General features: G+C 39.8%; 2 long non-coding RNA genes across 5 annotated transcripts in view; one reads left to right on the forward strand and one right to left on the reverse strand.

Annotated features, from left to right (window-relative positions):
• LOC311632253 overlaps positions 1-14,084 on the forward strand; it is a 580,642-nt gene that overhangs the window by 123,067 nt on the left and 443,491 nt on the right. Inside the window, exon 4 of one of the 4 annotated variants that reach the window (XR_014796743.1) lies at positions 5,344-6,225. The exons of the other annotated variants lie outside the window; for them this stretch is intronic. This is a non-coding gene — a long non-coding RNA (uncharacterized lncRNA). Of the gene's footprint in view, positions 1-5,343; positions 6,226-14,084 lie in introns of those variants that run through there. 4 annotated transcript variants of the gene reach the window in all.
• The window catches only part of LOC311632255, a 141,574-nt gene that overhangs the window by 52,123 nt on the left and 75,367 nt on the right, over positions 1-14,084 (reverse strand). The gene's annotated exons all lie outside the window — the stretch shown is intronic.

Here is a 14,084-nt window from a genome sequence, read left to right on the forward strand (position 1 = left end):
GGAATATCTGTCTAGGAACTCAAACATATTTAACTAAGGGGACCTAAAATCCAGTCATTTTCTAGCATTGCTATGCCGTTAAAAATACTGTCCTACCAACAAAGTCACTGTATAAAATACCACTGAGTAACTATCTTAAGTCAGTTAGGGCTACTATGATGAACTTCCACAGACTTGATGGCTGAAACAAAATTTATCTTTCTGAAGCCTGGGACTCTGAGGTCAGGGTGCCAGCATGGTTGGGTTCTTGGTAAGAGTGTCCTTCCTACTTTAGTCCTCATATGGCTCTTCCTTGGTGTGTGCATGCAGGGAGAGGTGGGTAGGGAAGAGAGATGTAGCCTCTCCTCTTTTTGTAAGGACACTAATCCCATCATGGGAACTCCACCCTCATGGCATCACTTAAACCTAATTACCTCCCAGAGGCCCCAGTTCCAAATACCATCACAGTGGGCACAGTGGGGATTAGGGCTTAATATATGAATTTTAAAAAGAGATTCTTTCCACTGCAATGACCTAGTTATCTTATAATTTACCTTTTTTAAAAAAGTGGCTTAGGCCCTAGCTGGTTTGGCTCAGTGGATAGAGTGTGGTTGGCCTGCAGACTAAAAGATCCCAGGTTTGATTCTGGTTAAGAGCACATGCCCGGGTTACAGGCTTAATCCCCAGTAGGGGGCATGCAGGAGGCAGCTGATGAATGATTCTCATCATTGATGTTTCTCTCTCTCTCTCTCCCTCTCCCTTCCTTTCTGAAATCAATAAAAATATATTTTTTAAAAGAGCCTTAGGATTAAATGAACAGTAGACCTTTAACATCCATGTATTCTACATCCTCAGGTTCAACCAGCAGCATCAAAAACATTTTTTAAATGTCACTGATTGTGTACTATGTAGTTAGGCTTACAATGGTTACATCTGTATTTATACAGGCTTTCATTCGTGTGATTATTCCCTAAACAATAAAGTATAACAAGTATTTACTTAGCAATTACATCATATTAGGTATTATAAGTAATCTAGAGATGATTTAAATTTTGTGGGAGGATGTGTATAGCTTATACACAAGTATTATACCATCCTATATAATAAAAGGCTAATATGAAAATCAACTGGATAGCGGACTGATCAGTTGCTATGATGTGCACTGACCACCAGGGGGAAGACATTCCCCACAGGAGCTGCCCCCTGGTGGTCGGTGAGCTCCCACAGGGGAAGCACTGCTCAGCCAGCAGCCCTGAGCCCAACTCACAGAGCAACTGTGGTGGTGGGAGCCTCTCCCACCTCTAAGGCAGCGCTAAGATATCCGGCTGATGGATTAGGCCTGCTCCCCACCAGGAGTGGGCCTAAGCCGGCAGTTGGACATCTCCTGAGGGCTCCCTGATTGTGAGAGGGCACAGGCCAGGCTGAAGGACTCCCACCCCCGAGTGCACAAATATCGTGCACTGTGCCTCTCATTTTACATAAGTAACTTGAGCACCCATGGATTTTGGTGTCTATGGGGATCCTGAAACCAATTCTCTATGGATATTTTGGAGCAACTATACTTCCTATAAACACTAGAGGAATCACTTAATTTATAAGTTAAAAGGATTATTCTAGAAGATCCTTTTGAGTTAAATAGTGCTTTTGTAAACATAGAAGGGAAAAGAATGTTCTAAGTAAGGGATATGGTGTGAGAGAAATCTTGACATTCAGAGGGTAGGATAAAATACCTACTCATGACTCTGAGCCTACTCCATTCACAATCCTAGAGTTGTTGATAACTATTTACTAGTAAATCCTCTTTCTCCTCAAACCTGTCACACCTTCTCTCCCAGTCCTCAATCTCAGTTCCTGATTTATTTTCCTGATAAAATAGATGCATTCAGAAGACAACCTCCACAAGTTCCACATCTACAGCTATCTACCTTCTAGCATCTGCACACACTCTGCCTTGGAGCCTCTTAACCCTGGATAGAACAACTACCTAAACTCATCTAAAGCCAGTTCTTCCCCTCATGTGCTAGACCCAACTCCTTTCCTGGAGATATCCCTGCAGCCTTCCTCTCTCCTGCATCATTAATCCCCACCTCACTCTTCTCTACCCCCTCCTAGATAGAATATACATTTTCTTATTTTCCCCATCCTTTCCATTTTGATAAGGTGCTTTGCTCATAAATCTCATTAACAACTTTTCCCCACAATCAGATATATAGATAAGCCACATCTTTTAGAATAAAGTACTTCCATTTAACATTTGTGCAGCTTTAAATGGATTTTTTAAAGCTAATAGGGAGCATGAGTTAGGAATCAATGAAGATCTCTATCTCAAAAGGAGATCTTAATGAGAAGGTATACTTGATAAAATGATGTCCTGGCCCTATCTTTATATCATTCCATCATGAATGTAATGCAACTTAAATAGCTGACCACTGCAAAAGCAAGCAGAAGGGGCGATGGGGCAATCTGCCCGGGAAGTGTTTCCAGATGTGTTAAAGGAGCAATGTTAATAGGGACAGCCCTTTCCTCGAGTTAATAGGGACAGCTCCTTTAATCTAAAAGACATCATCCACAAATGATGAGGATCCCAGCAGCAAGGCAAACAAGCGCCTCAAGATAATGCTGAACTTTCATGCAGGCTAAGGGCATGCACTCAAAAATAAATGGATAAATAAATAAATAATGGTAAAGCATCTTCTTTGAGTCATGGTTCTCTCAGTTAACTTGTGAAGTTTAAGGGCAATCAGTTGGACACATCATTTTCTGGAAAATGATATCTATTTTTTTGACAGAGCATTGGTTGGATTGCAACCCAAACTGAATTATGAAGCTTTATAAGCTTATTAATGGCAACAGAACCTTTGATGGAAAATGTTAAAGAAATCGCAAAATGCAGTTCAACTGAAATTCTAGGCATGTCTGCACTATTCTGTATTTCCAAATTATTTTATGATTGACATTACCTTTCCAAGTTTCTTTAATGGCAGATTAAGTCTATTAAAAACGTGTGTGTTCCACACAAAATAACGAAGAACGGAGACGTTAAAGAGAAGGATGCTGGGTGGATCATTCAGCAGTGTTCTCAGGACACTGCCTCACAACATTCTCTAAAATGTTTGCAAGTTAAGTGAGAGTGGCTATCTCAATACCATTGCTAAAATAATTAACAAAAATCCAAAAAATAATCAATATTCCTAAAATGATTTGGATATTCCCTAATTAAACTTTTAAAATAAATTGTATTTGTACTCTTCACTTCTCTCTGTTAAAATCTCAAATGCTTAAATGTGCTTTAAACCATCAACCTCCATTTATCTTTCCCACTCCATATCTTGCTATTCTCTGGCCCAATTCTACAAATTTAATAGTCCAAGCAAATTGAACTCATTTTTATTTCCCAAATATGCCATGCTCTCTCTCCTTCTCATTCCTGCATATTCTCCATCTGAAAAATGTCGCCTCTTTATTTTCCCTAGTTATCTTTAAACTCATACAGGAGGTGACACCGCCTCTCAGAGGTCTCCTCTGCTTCTGTAAGACTGTATTAGATACCACCCTACACTTCCCTTATATACAGTAATTGCTTATCCGCAAGGTTCTTATGCTCAGGGTTCTCTAATTCATCATTGTATTCCTAGTACACAACCCAGGATCTTGAAAGGTATTTTCAAATATACAAACTATCACAAACATGATCTCATTTGATCACCACTCATCTCTGTGGATGGGCAGAACCAATGTTGTTCTTATCATCTCAGTTTACAAATGAGGAACATAAAATTCAGGGAGATGAAATAGCCAGCCCAAGAAGAGACAGATAAAAGGGGCAGGAGAGTTTGATTCTGGATCTTCATATTATACACCATATACTTGTTTCATGTAAAACGTCTAAATTAACTATACTGTTGGAACACAAACTTTGAAAACATGAGTGATAGATGTGAACGTATGCATTGATTCCTGAACACTTATTAGTGATCTCAGAAATTAACCAGCATTCAGTTACACTGGCACTTTGATAAGATTGACACAACTCAAAACTGAAAGCATATTAATTCTAGAAAAACCAATTCAATTGTTTTCCCTGAACAGATAAAACTTAATGTTGAGTTTATGAATCTTGTCTGTGAGGAGACCAAAAGTTTTAATACGGAGACTCACTGTGATTTCCCTATGTTATTAAAACCTCATTGCATTGGACATCAGTTTTCGAAGAGGGATCAAGTGTGTTATTCTCTTAACCTTCTCCATCAAATATGCTGCCTACCAAATTTTCACATTTTAATTACTAACCTTATTTTATGAAAAGGTACAAAAGTAAAATAAATTGCAAAGAAGCCAAAACATTTAAAGCAAAAATACTTGCTTTAAAAAACTCACTAAGTGAAGTAAATATGATTAAAAATAGCTGACAAAAACACTCTGCCCAGGTATTGGCAGATACCTGGCTTAACGTAAGTGACATTCATTAGTCAAAGACAGTCAAATGACTGGTTTCTGCACAGAGAAGTTGGTATAAAAAGGTAGATTTTTATCTCTTTTGAGCACTTTTTAAACCTGCAGAACTTTAGCTATGTGTATCAAGTTTTATAAATCGATGTAGAGAATTTCAAGAAGTTCTAACATGAGGTGAAGTTGCTATGGAATCAAGGAATGCAGAAGGAAGTGGGACTCGGTGTCTATACCCTGTTTCCTTCAGCTTTTGTGTCAAGTAATATGTAGTACTTTGATAATGTGGGTACCCACTCTCGGAAAGCTACATGGATGTTCTATAAACTGGATTTTGAACCTTGAACTTTAATGACTTTCCCTAGTGAAGTTTTGTTATATAGCAGGCACTGCAATACTTTTCATGATATTGCTTTCTCTGTAGTTCACATTGTGTTGAGGTGACATGATTCCAGTGACCCTCCTTTACAGGATCTGGGCGTGAACATGGGGAAAGAAGATCAGCAATGGGTATGGAAAGCTTCTTGAATTTGTGGCTGTCCCCATAGACATCCAATGCATTAACAAAATCCCTGCTTTGTATTGCTCTTAAATTTACAAAATCTAAAGAACATCGGGATAAGCAAGATATTAAGAAACCACCTCATCTTTTACTTTCCCGAGTGAATAAAAATTAAAAGAATTCTCTGGCTATATATGTTTTGGAAATTATGCGTGCCATATCCTCCTCTGAAATCCTCAAAAGTATTCTGGTATGTGAAAAGTTTTATAAAATGTTCATTAAAGAAATCTTTCTGACTTTGTGTAGCCTAATCCTCTGCCTTCACTCATTTAACGCCATCTTTTTTGCCATCCTCTGAGAACATACTTGAAAATGTGCTGACCTAGCCTGACCCTTTTCTGATATTTGCATCTCAGATGACATTGTCTCACTGCCATTGAATCCTTCCAAAGTGCAGAAGTGTCTGTTCCCTTCCATCTCATGGCAGGACATGACAGTCTGTCCCACGAGGACCTTTTCAGCTCTGGGTACACACGACAAAGAAAATGAAACGTCTCCAGTGTGAAATGCATGCCTCTTTCCAAATCTTTTATTCAGAATTAGTTTGCAAGTGTCACCGGTGGTGGAAACTATTATTTACGTGGCCTGTTTGTGTATGTGTATGTTTGTTTGTTTTGTTCTGTTGCCCAGACAGCTTTCTCGTGTCCCTTCTTCTGGGAAGAGAAACTGTTCCCCTGCACAGTGGATTCAGTGATTGGATCAGTCTGTCCTCTTCCTCATAGCTGTGATGACTCCAAGGATGAGCATATCACAGAACAGGGCAATAAAGGTCCTGCTAGGTCGGAGGTTAATATGTGGGGAAGAGCAACACTCTGATGAGAGCATTCATTGGACTGGGATGACGTAATGTCTACGGCTCATCGTGACCTGCTTCCCAGGCTCAGGAAGAGAGCCCACGAAGCCAGACAGAAACAAGCTGTGTGGACAAGGAGAGGCTGGTGAGGCTGAGTTCCTGGTTCTCATGCCCAAGAATCTGAGTTTCAAAATAAATCAAGATGCTGTGAAAAACAGAAATATGCTTCCCCGTTTGTGGCCCATAAATTAAGTCAGTGAAGGTCATTTAAATAAAACCTATGCTTAGGAACACCCTTCTTCAAAAGGATCAGATTATCATTGCATAACTTGACTTTGAGATCCTGAATACAGAATAAAATTTAAAATGTAAATTGCATTTATGGGAAATTATTTCTGTACTAGCGTCATCTTGTACCAGTATAAAGTAGAAAATGAAACACACACACACACACAAAAGCTTCTGGTTTATTGAATCAAATATTGATGATCAAAGCAATAAAAAGCAATTTAAAAATATCTTTGTCATCGTGTTTTCTATGGGTTAAGAGAGAAAGGAGGAAAAAGAGGAAGGGAATCAGATTGTACCTTTATACAACATGACAGAAACAATGGATTAGAGTAGTGGTTCCCAAATTGTGTGTTGTGTGCCTCACTAGGAACTCAAATTTATCCATGTATACTTTAAGTGTGACCTTTAGAAAAAATTAGTATGTATTGTGCATTCAATGTACATACTACTTTTCAATTGCATAGAAATGTTACTATAACTAAGAAAACAAAAAAAGTGTTACTGAATTCCCAGTAGTTAGGGGCACTATGTATTTTGTCACAATCTACTCTCACCAAAGGTTTTATAATTTTTAATATTTAAAAAGTACTCTTATGTTCAAAAGAGTGTGAAGCACTAATTTAAAATACTAGTAGACACCTGGTGCACAAATCCGTGCACCTGTGGGATCAGGCTAAAACCAGCTCTTGGACATCCCCCGAGGGGTCCCAGGTTGCGAGAGAGCACAGGCCAGGCCGAGGGTCCCCACTGGTGCACAATCAGGGCCAGGAAGAGACATGGAAGATTGGCCAGCCAGGGAGGGATCATGGGTGTGTCCAGCCAATCTCGCTCAGTCCGGCTGGACCCCAGCAGCAAACTAAGCTACCAGTCAGAGTGTCTGCCCCCTGGTGGTCAGTGCATGTCATAGCGAGTGGTTGAGCTGCCTTAGCATATCATTAGCATATTACACTTTTATTGGTTGAATGGCCTACTGGTCGACCAGACAGTTAGCATATTAGGTTTTTATTATATAGGATTATACTTTATTTTGCAATGAAAGAGTTTACTCCTCAAGGCTTAAAGGAAGGCAACGTTTTATCTTTATTTAATCATGGTACACTGTATTATCTGGATTTGGTGGTCTTAGGTAATTGTTAAAATTTGTAATTGGGATACACTCAAAAATAGTAAATATGGTTTTTCCTGTGGAAATGTCAGTATTTTGATTCTGGTGCATGTTGGTGAGGAGGGGTTGGAGGATTAGAGCGGGTGTAAAGAGCAGAATTCTTTATTCTGACTTCTTTACAACATCCTTCTTTGAACAGTCTGTCCTAGACACCGAAGAAAGTGTCTCCTTTTTAGAAAGTGCCGTTCCTGTTTAGCAAAAGTTTTCCTCAAAGATGTTATCGACTGAACAAAATGTTTTCTGTCTAGAACTTTGGGTCAGCAAGTCGGCAATTACTACAATAAAAATCAAAATGATGCCAAGCTGGCTTAAACTCCTAGAACTCGCCGCACGCTGATAGCATTTAAGAAGCTCAGTGGCCGGATGCCAGGACATGCATGTTCGTGCCCTGATGGATGTGCCCAGAGACGTGCTTAGTGTTTGGGTTCCTTCCCGCATGGCACCTCCTGCTGCAATTTATTGACACCAGATGTTCTTTCTATCAGTGAGACTTGTAGCGATGTCTATTTAAAGTTAAATGGAGTAATTGAAGCCAGAGCATCGTACTTTGAGTGAAGTAAATCAAAGCCCATCACAGTCATAAAAATGCAGACTAGGAAAAGCATGAATGAGAGAAACCCATTATAAACAGAAAGCCAGACTAATAGAGACCAAAAAGCTCTGATTAAAATTTATCATCTCACACAACACTGATAGAAATCAATTGGTAACTGGTCAGAGCGCTGACGCCAGAGTGAGTGGGCATGCCTCACCATATAAATTAGGCAGGAGGCTTTTGTCATAATGACCTCCTTCTCCTTGACAGCTCATGGAAAACAATTCTTCACTTGAATCGCTGTGGGGATCAGATGCAAGAACTCTGGCTAATGATAAGAGACATGGACTTGGAGTCCAATCATTTTGCTAGAGTAATGCTTGAGACAGAGGTTTTAACAAATCAAGGCTTACCTAATGATTGATGGTAGGAAATGGAGACATGTTTTAAAGTCTGATTTAAAAGAAAACTAAGACAGGAAGGACAGTGTGATTAGAAAGACTCAAGGCAAACCATGAACCACGAGCATTAATAAATGTGGATTTTAATAGGTACAGGTCTGGCAGCTGGCAAGAACTTAGACTGAAAAAAAATGAGAACTTTTAGTATTACTCCTATTAAATGGAATCATCAGAGGCAATCATAAACAAACCAAATTATAATACTAATTAAAAAATACAGAAATCAAAGCTATTGCAACTAAAACTATAAAGTATAAGCATGGCAGGATAATGGTTTGAAGAAGATAACTGATGTTTTCCTTTAGAAAAAAAAAAAAAAATGGGCCGAAACTGGTTTGGCTCAGTGGATAGAGCCTCGGCCTGCGGACCGAAAGGTCCCAGGTTCGATTCCGGTCAAGGGCATGTACCTTGGTTGCAGGCACATCCCCGGTGGGGGGTATGCAGGAGGCAGCTGGTCGATGTTTCTCTGTCATCAACATTTCTAGCTCTCTATCTCTCTCCCTTTCTCTCTGTAAAAAATCAATAAAAATATATTTTTAAAAATTAAAAAAAATATATATATATATATTGTATATATATATATATATATATATATATATATATATATATATATATTTTTTTTTTTTTTAAATGGTTTCCAAGAATTTTCCCTATCTATTGCCTCACACAGGCAAATACTTGACCCTACATTCACCATTTCAGCAAAGGAAGGAGACAGGACACATGGCAGAAGCAGCCCATCAGTCTGCCTTTTAGTGCTCCAAATGCTTAGATGCCTGGGGAGAAACTGTAAGGGTTTAGAATAAAACGTACAGAAAAAGCAAAGGAAAAAAAGGGTGGTACATGCCCACTCCCACTCAGACTAGAAACATAATCCCCTTGGGTGGAGAGGAGAAGAGACGGTAAGAAATGAACACAAAAGAGAAACCGTAGCTTTCTGGAAAGGGGGGGTGTGAGGGGGACGGGCTGTGCCTGGATTCCCCAGTAGAATGCTCCCAGTGGGCTCTGGGAAGGCAGCAAACCAACAGTGAGGGGAGAGAAGTCCTGGGAAATGGATCCAGGCAAGCAGAGTTCTGGACAGACGTGGAGAACGCCCACTGCCATGTGATGGAATAGAAGCTGTGGGACCATGTCCACACCTTAAGTCTGCCTCTGACGGGGAAGACAAATGCTAACAGACAAGAAGGAGCCCTGAGGACAAGAGCATGCTCATCTCAAGAGGGATCTACATGGCTGGACTAAGGCCTAAATATGAGAGATAGGTCTCTGACCTTCCCTGCTCAGACAGATGTGCCTCAGAAGCCCCTGGAACAACCCCCTCGTACTCCTGCAGAATGAAGTTTTGAAACTAAAATTAGGTTGTGATACAGAAAAACACATTTTTTATACTTCAGGTTGAGGACACATATTTATAACTATTATAAAATTATTGCAAATGCCTCTGAAGGGAAAAACTGTCCTATATAAAATGGAGGGAGGTATAGAAAAATATTGAAGAAAAGGAAGAAATAGCTACTGCATGAATATAAATTGTTCTAGAGTGGCGATTTTCAACTGGTAAAACATACAATACGTGGCTATTTTTAGTCAGGGGCACTGACTTCTTTTCCTTAGATTGCCAAATTAAAAAAAGTGACAACAGCAAATAACAATAATAGCCATGTGATGTGTATGAATCAAATTATACCTATGTGTGTGCTTTTTGTCAGATCGGCAAAAAATTTAAGATATATTTTTTGGCGTGCTGCAGAATTTTAGTAACTGGTCCACGTGCACCAAGAAATGCAAGAGGTTGAAAAATCACTGTTTTAGAGCATCAAAATGGCAAGTCAAGCAAAGGGAAATGTGTGGCTTCTGTAATCTGTGGGGTTCCCCGTCAAGGTAGGCACAGGGCATCTAACGCCTTTTTTTTCTTAATGGTTATGAACCAACAAAGCCCTTGGTACTGACCATTCTGATACATGACACCATCAAACAACTACTCCATTACAGCAGCCTGAAACTTCAGGCAAATCGACTACAGGAAGGTGATCTGTCTTAAGGGAAAAGCTGTGTCTGTAGCTATGAAGAACTTGGGCTGTGCTACCAGACAGCAGATGATACAGCAGAGCAGAGGACAGATGAAGGTCAGGCATTCAGTTGTTTATAGCATCCTATTGAGCCACTAAAATTCTAAAATGATAAAATAAAGACTAAATATTTCACCTCTTAGTTGTTGTTGTTGTTGTTGTTGTTTGTGTGTCTGTTTGTGTGTGTGTGTTTAGAAATTCCAAACTGTATTAAGACAAACATACTTGGGACATTTTTTAGGAAATTTCTCCTATTCATTTCAAGTGGGAAAAGATTATTCATTTTTGACAGAAACATGTTAAGTATTTTCAAAGTATTCAGAATATAGATAAAATCATGAGAGAAAACAGAAGAAATGGACTAAGACTTAGTAAGGAAAAATACTAATTATGTGGAAGCCTTTACTTACATTCTTTTCTCTTCATTGAAGTAACCACAGAACATTAGAAAAAAACATAGAAAATAATTTTATGACCCCCAGATAAGAAAGAATTTCTGAAATACTATGCACAAATCACAAACCATTAAAAGAGGGTGGATAAATTTGTTTTTTTTTTAATTTAAAATAAAAGCCATGTAAAATTAAAGGGTGAAAGGTAAGTTATTGGTCAGGTTCCATACTTATAAAATACACAGAATAAAAAATATTAATTCCCCAAATGTGCTAAATGGTGCACATATACTCATGCATGGTGAGATATTTTACACACTCATAAGACTAGTTACAATTAGCAAGTCTGATTCATACCAAGTTTAGAGGAGAATGTATGAGAAAAGGACTCATGCTGGGAGAGCAGGTTGATGGCCCAATGTGGAGGACAGTTTGTCAGAACCTAGTACGGCTGAGCACGCATATTCCCTATGAACCAAAAGTCCTCTTCTCCACCCAGTCCCCTCAGCCCTGCCAGGGCACCTGCCTCCAGAATCCCCCAGGCCCCTCAGCTGCCCAGGGCTAGTCTAAGGCATAAGAAAGCCTCAGATGGTGGCTGCCCAGCCCTCAGGGCTACCTGAGGCTCAGGTAACCAGGGCCAGCTGAGGCTTGTGCTGCCTGCAGTAGTAGCAGCAGAGGTGTGATGGGGGCGTTGCCTTCCCCTGATTGCCAGGTCAACTCCTGCCCCTGAGGGCTCCCAGACTGTGAGAGGGGGCAGGTTGGGCTGAGGGACCATCCCCTCCAGTGCATGAATTTTCATGCATCAGTATTAATAATAATGCGATCCAGCCTCTCCACTTGGTCTTTTCATTAAACAACTCACTCATTTGATAACATCATCAAGTAGTGGCTACCTGCCTAAGTGCAGGAGGTACAATATCGAGTTAGAATGGGCAGATTTCCTGTCCTCATGGAGGAAAGAGTTAATGAAGTAACCACAGGAACAAATGTAAAGCTTGTTGACAAATGCCGGGATATAAAAAAATGCATACAGCTCTCTCATATGTTGCGGCTCTATATGAAACACATGAAAGCCCCATTTGATCTAGTCAAGGCAACAATGTTTGCCTGAGAAAGTGACAGTTCAATCCACATCTGAAGCTGAAAGGAAATTTCACTAGTCAAGAAGGAAAAACTCAGCTTCCTAATGAAGGAAAGGCATGTGCAAACACCCAGGCAGAAAGGAGCTTGGGGAGAACAAGGGACTGGAGGAAGCCATGATGGCTTAGGCAGAGAGGATGAGAGTGGGTATGGTAGAAGATGAAGTTAGAAATGAAAGAAAGAGCCAGAATATGCAAAGTTGGATAAGGTATACTAAGAAATGTTACTTTGATTATGGGAACAAGAGAGAGGTTTAAAGATTTTTAAGCAAAATAGTGGAATTGTTAAATTTAGGCTTTATAAAAATCACTGTGGCAACATATTATAATTTATAGATACAAACCTTGAGAATCAAATTTTGTTTTGCCAAAGTCAAAGAGCTCTTTAGAAGCAGAATGGAGCAAAAACCAAGCCCCCTTGCCTTTTCCTTTATGAATAGCAAAACTGGAGGATTACTCAAACACCTAGAACCATATGACTTCATCTTCATCCTTCTCCATCTAAGCACATGTTATTTACCTAGTTGCCCAGGTCCTGATTCTTTACCTATTTCCAGCTCTTTTTGTCACCACCATATCCAATCTATTAGCAAACACTGCCAGTTTTTGTAAATTTTTCCTTGAATCCATTCATTTTCCTTAATCCCCCTGATCCCAAACTAGTCCACACCATCACCACTAGTGGCCTGGACAGTGACGTAGCCCCCTAAAGGGGTTTCCCCATAATCATTACTGATCTTAGAAAAAACATATTACCTGTATCGGTACCACATTTATGTTCTTTTTAATGAATGTAATAGTACAGTATGTCACTCTTCTACTAAAGCCCCTGTGTGGATTATCAAAACAGTTTAACATGGTCTACAAGATCCTCCTTGATCCTGCTACTTCTTCAGTATGAACTCTGACTTTTCTCCTTAACCACATTTGGGCTTTATCCAGCATACCAAGTTTTTTTTTTCCTTCAGCATACCAAGGTTTTTCCCATCTTAAGACCTTTTGTACTTGCTGATCCCTCTCCCTGGAATGTTCTATTAGTTCTTTACAAGATGGATTTCTTCTCATATTTCAGATCTCAACTCATAATTCAACATTTGACAGAGAATGTTTGGGACCATTCTAAGTAGACAGTTAATCTCTAACTCAAAAGCCTGTTTGCTTGTTTCTGTGTGTATGTGTATGTATATGTATGTATGTATATATATATATGCCTAAACGACTGTTACCATTGAACAATCGGAACAACTGGAACCACCAGAACCACTGGTGACCAGCTGCTATGACGTGCACTGACCATCAGCTCAATGCAGGAGTTGGTCAGTGAACTCCCACAGCTGGCTACCTCCCATGGTCCCTTCCCACAGCTAGCCAACTTCCCACAGCCCCTCCCCCAGGTTGGCCGGCCCCCCAACAGGCTGGCCAACTTCCCAGAGTGCCTAACTCCTGTAAGCCCCTCTCCCCCCCCCCCCAGTGGGCTCTGATAGGGGGGGTGCAGCCAGCCAACCTCACAGGGTCCCTCCCCCTGGCCAGTCAGATCCCAATAGGCCCATATTGCTGGCCAGGCTGAGGGACCCCACCCATGCACAAATTCATGCACTAGGCCTCTAGTATATATATGAAAAAGAGAGAGAATATCTCCCAAAATTCTCGTCAAAAGAAATGACTTTTGAGTAATCCTCCTCGAAAAAAAAAAAAAATGCTTATCTTATGGGAAATGTTAAAAATATTTCTAATAAAGAGTTTATCATTAAGATCATATGTAATTTTTTTTCTAGAAAAATATATCTGAAATAAGGACACTGTGAGCAATGTTATAAGGACAGTTGGAATCTTGGTCAGAAGATACCTTGACATATTGGTTTACAGGAGGCAATGCAGCAGCATTCCCTATGTTAAAACAAGGTGTAGAGACATATCTGACTACTAAATAAGAAAAGTTTGGGATTTAAAAAATAAAACTTCTAATTTGAGTTTATTATAAAACTGCTCTTTCTAATTGTTCAATAAAAAGGATTCAAATTGCTGATTTAGTCTGGTTCATTTTCTTTCTTTCTTTTTTTTTTTTTTTTTAATATTTTATTTATTTTTTACAGAGAGGAAGAGGAATGGAGAGGGATAGAGAATTAGAAACGTCAATGAGAGAGAATCATCGACCAGCTGCCTCCTGCACACTCCCCACTGGGAATGTGCCCGCAACCAATGTACATGCCCTTGACCGGAATCGAACCTGGGCCCTTTCACTCCGCAGACCG

The sequence above is a fragment of the Pipistrellus hanaki genome (assembly GCF_964339955.1).
Source record: "Pipistrellus hanaki genome assembly, chromosome: 14".
NCBI lineage: Eukaryota > Metazoa > Chordata > Mammalia > Chiroptera > Vespertilionidae > Pipistrellus > Pipistrellus hanaki.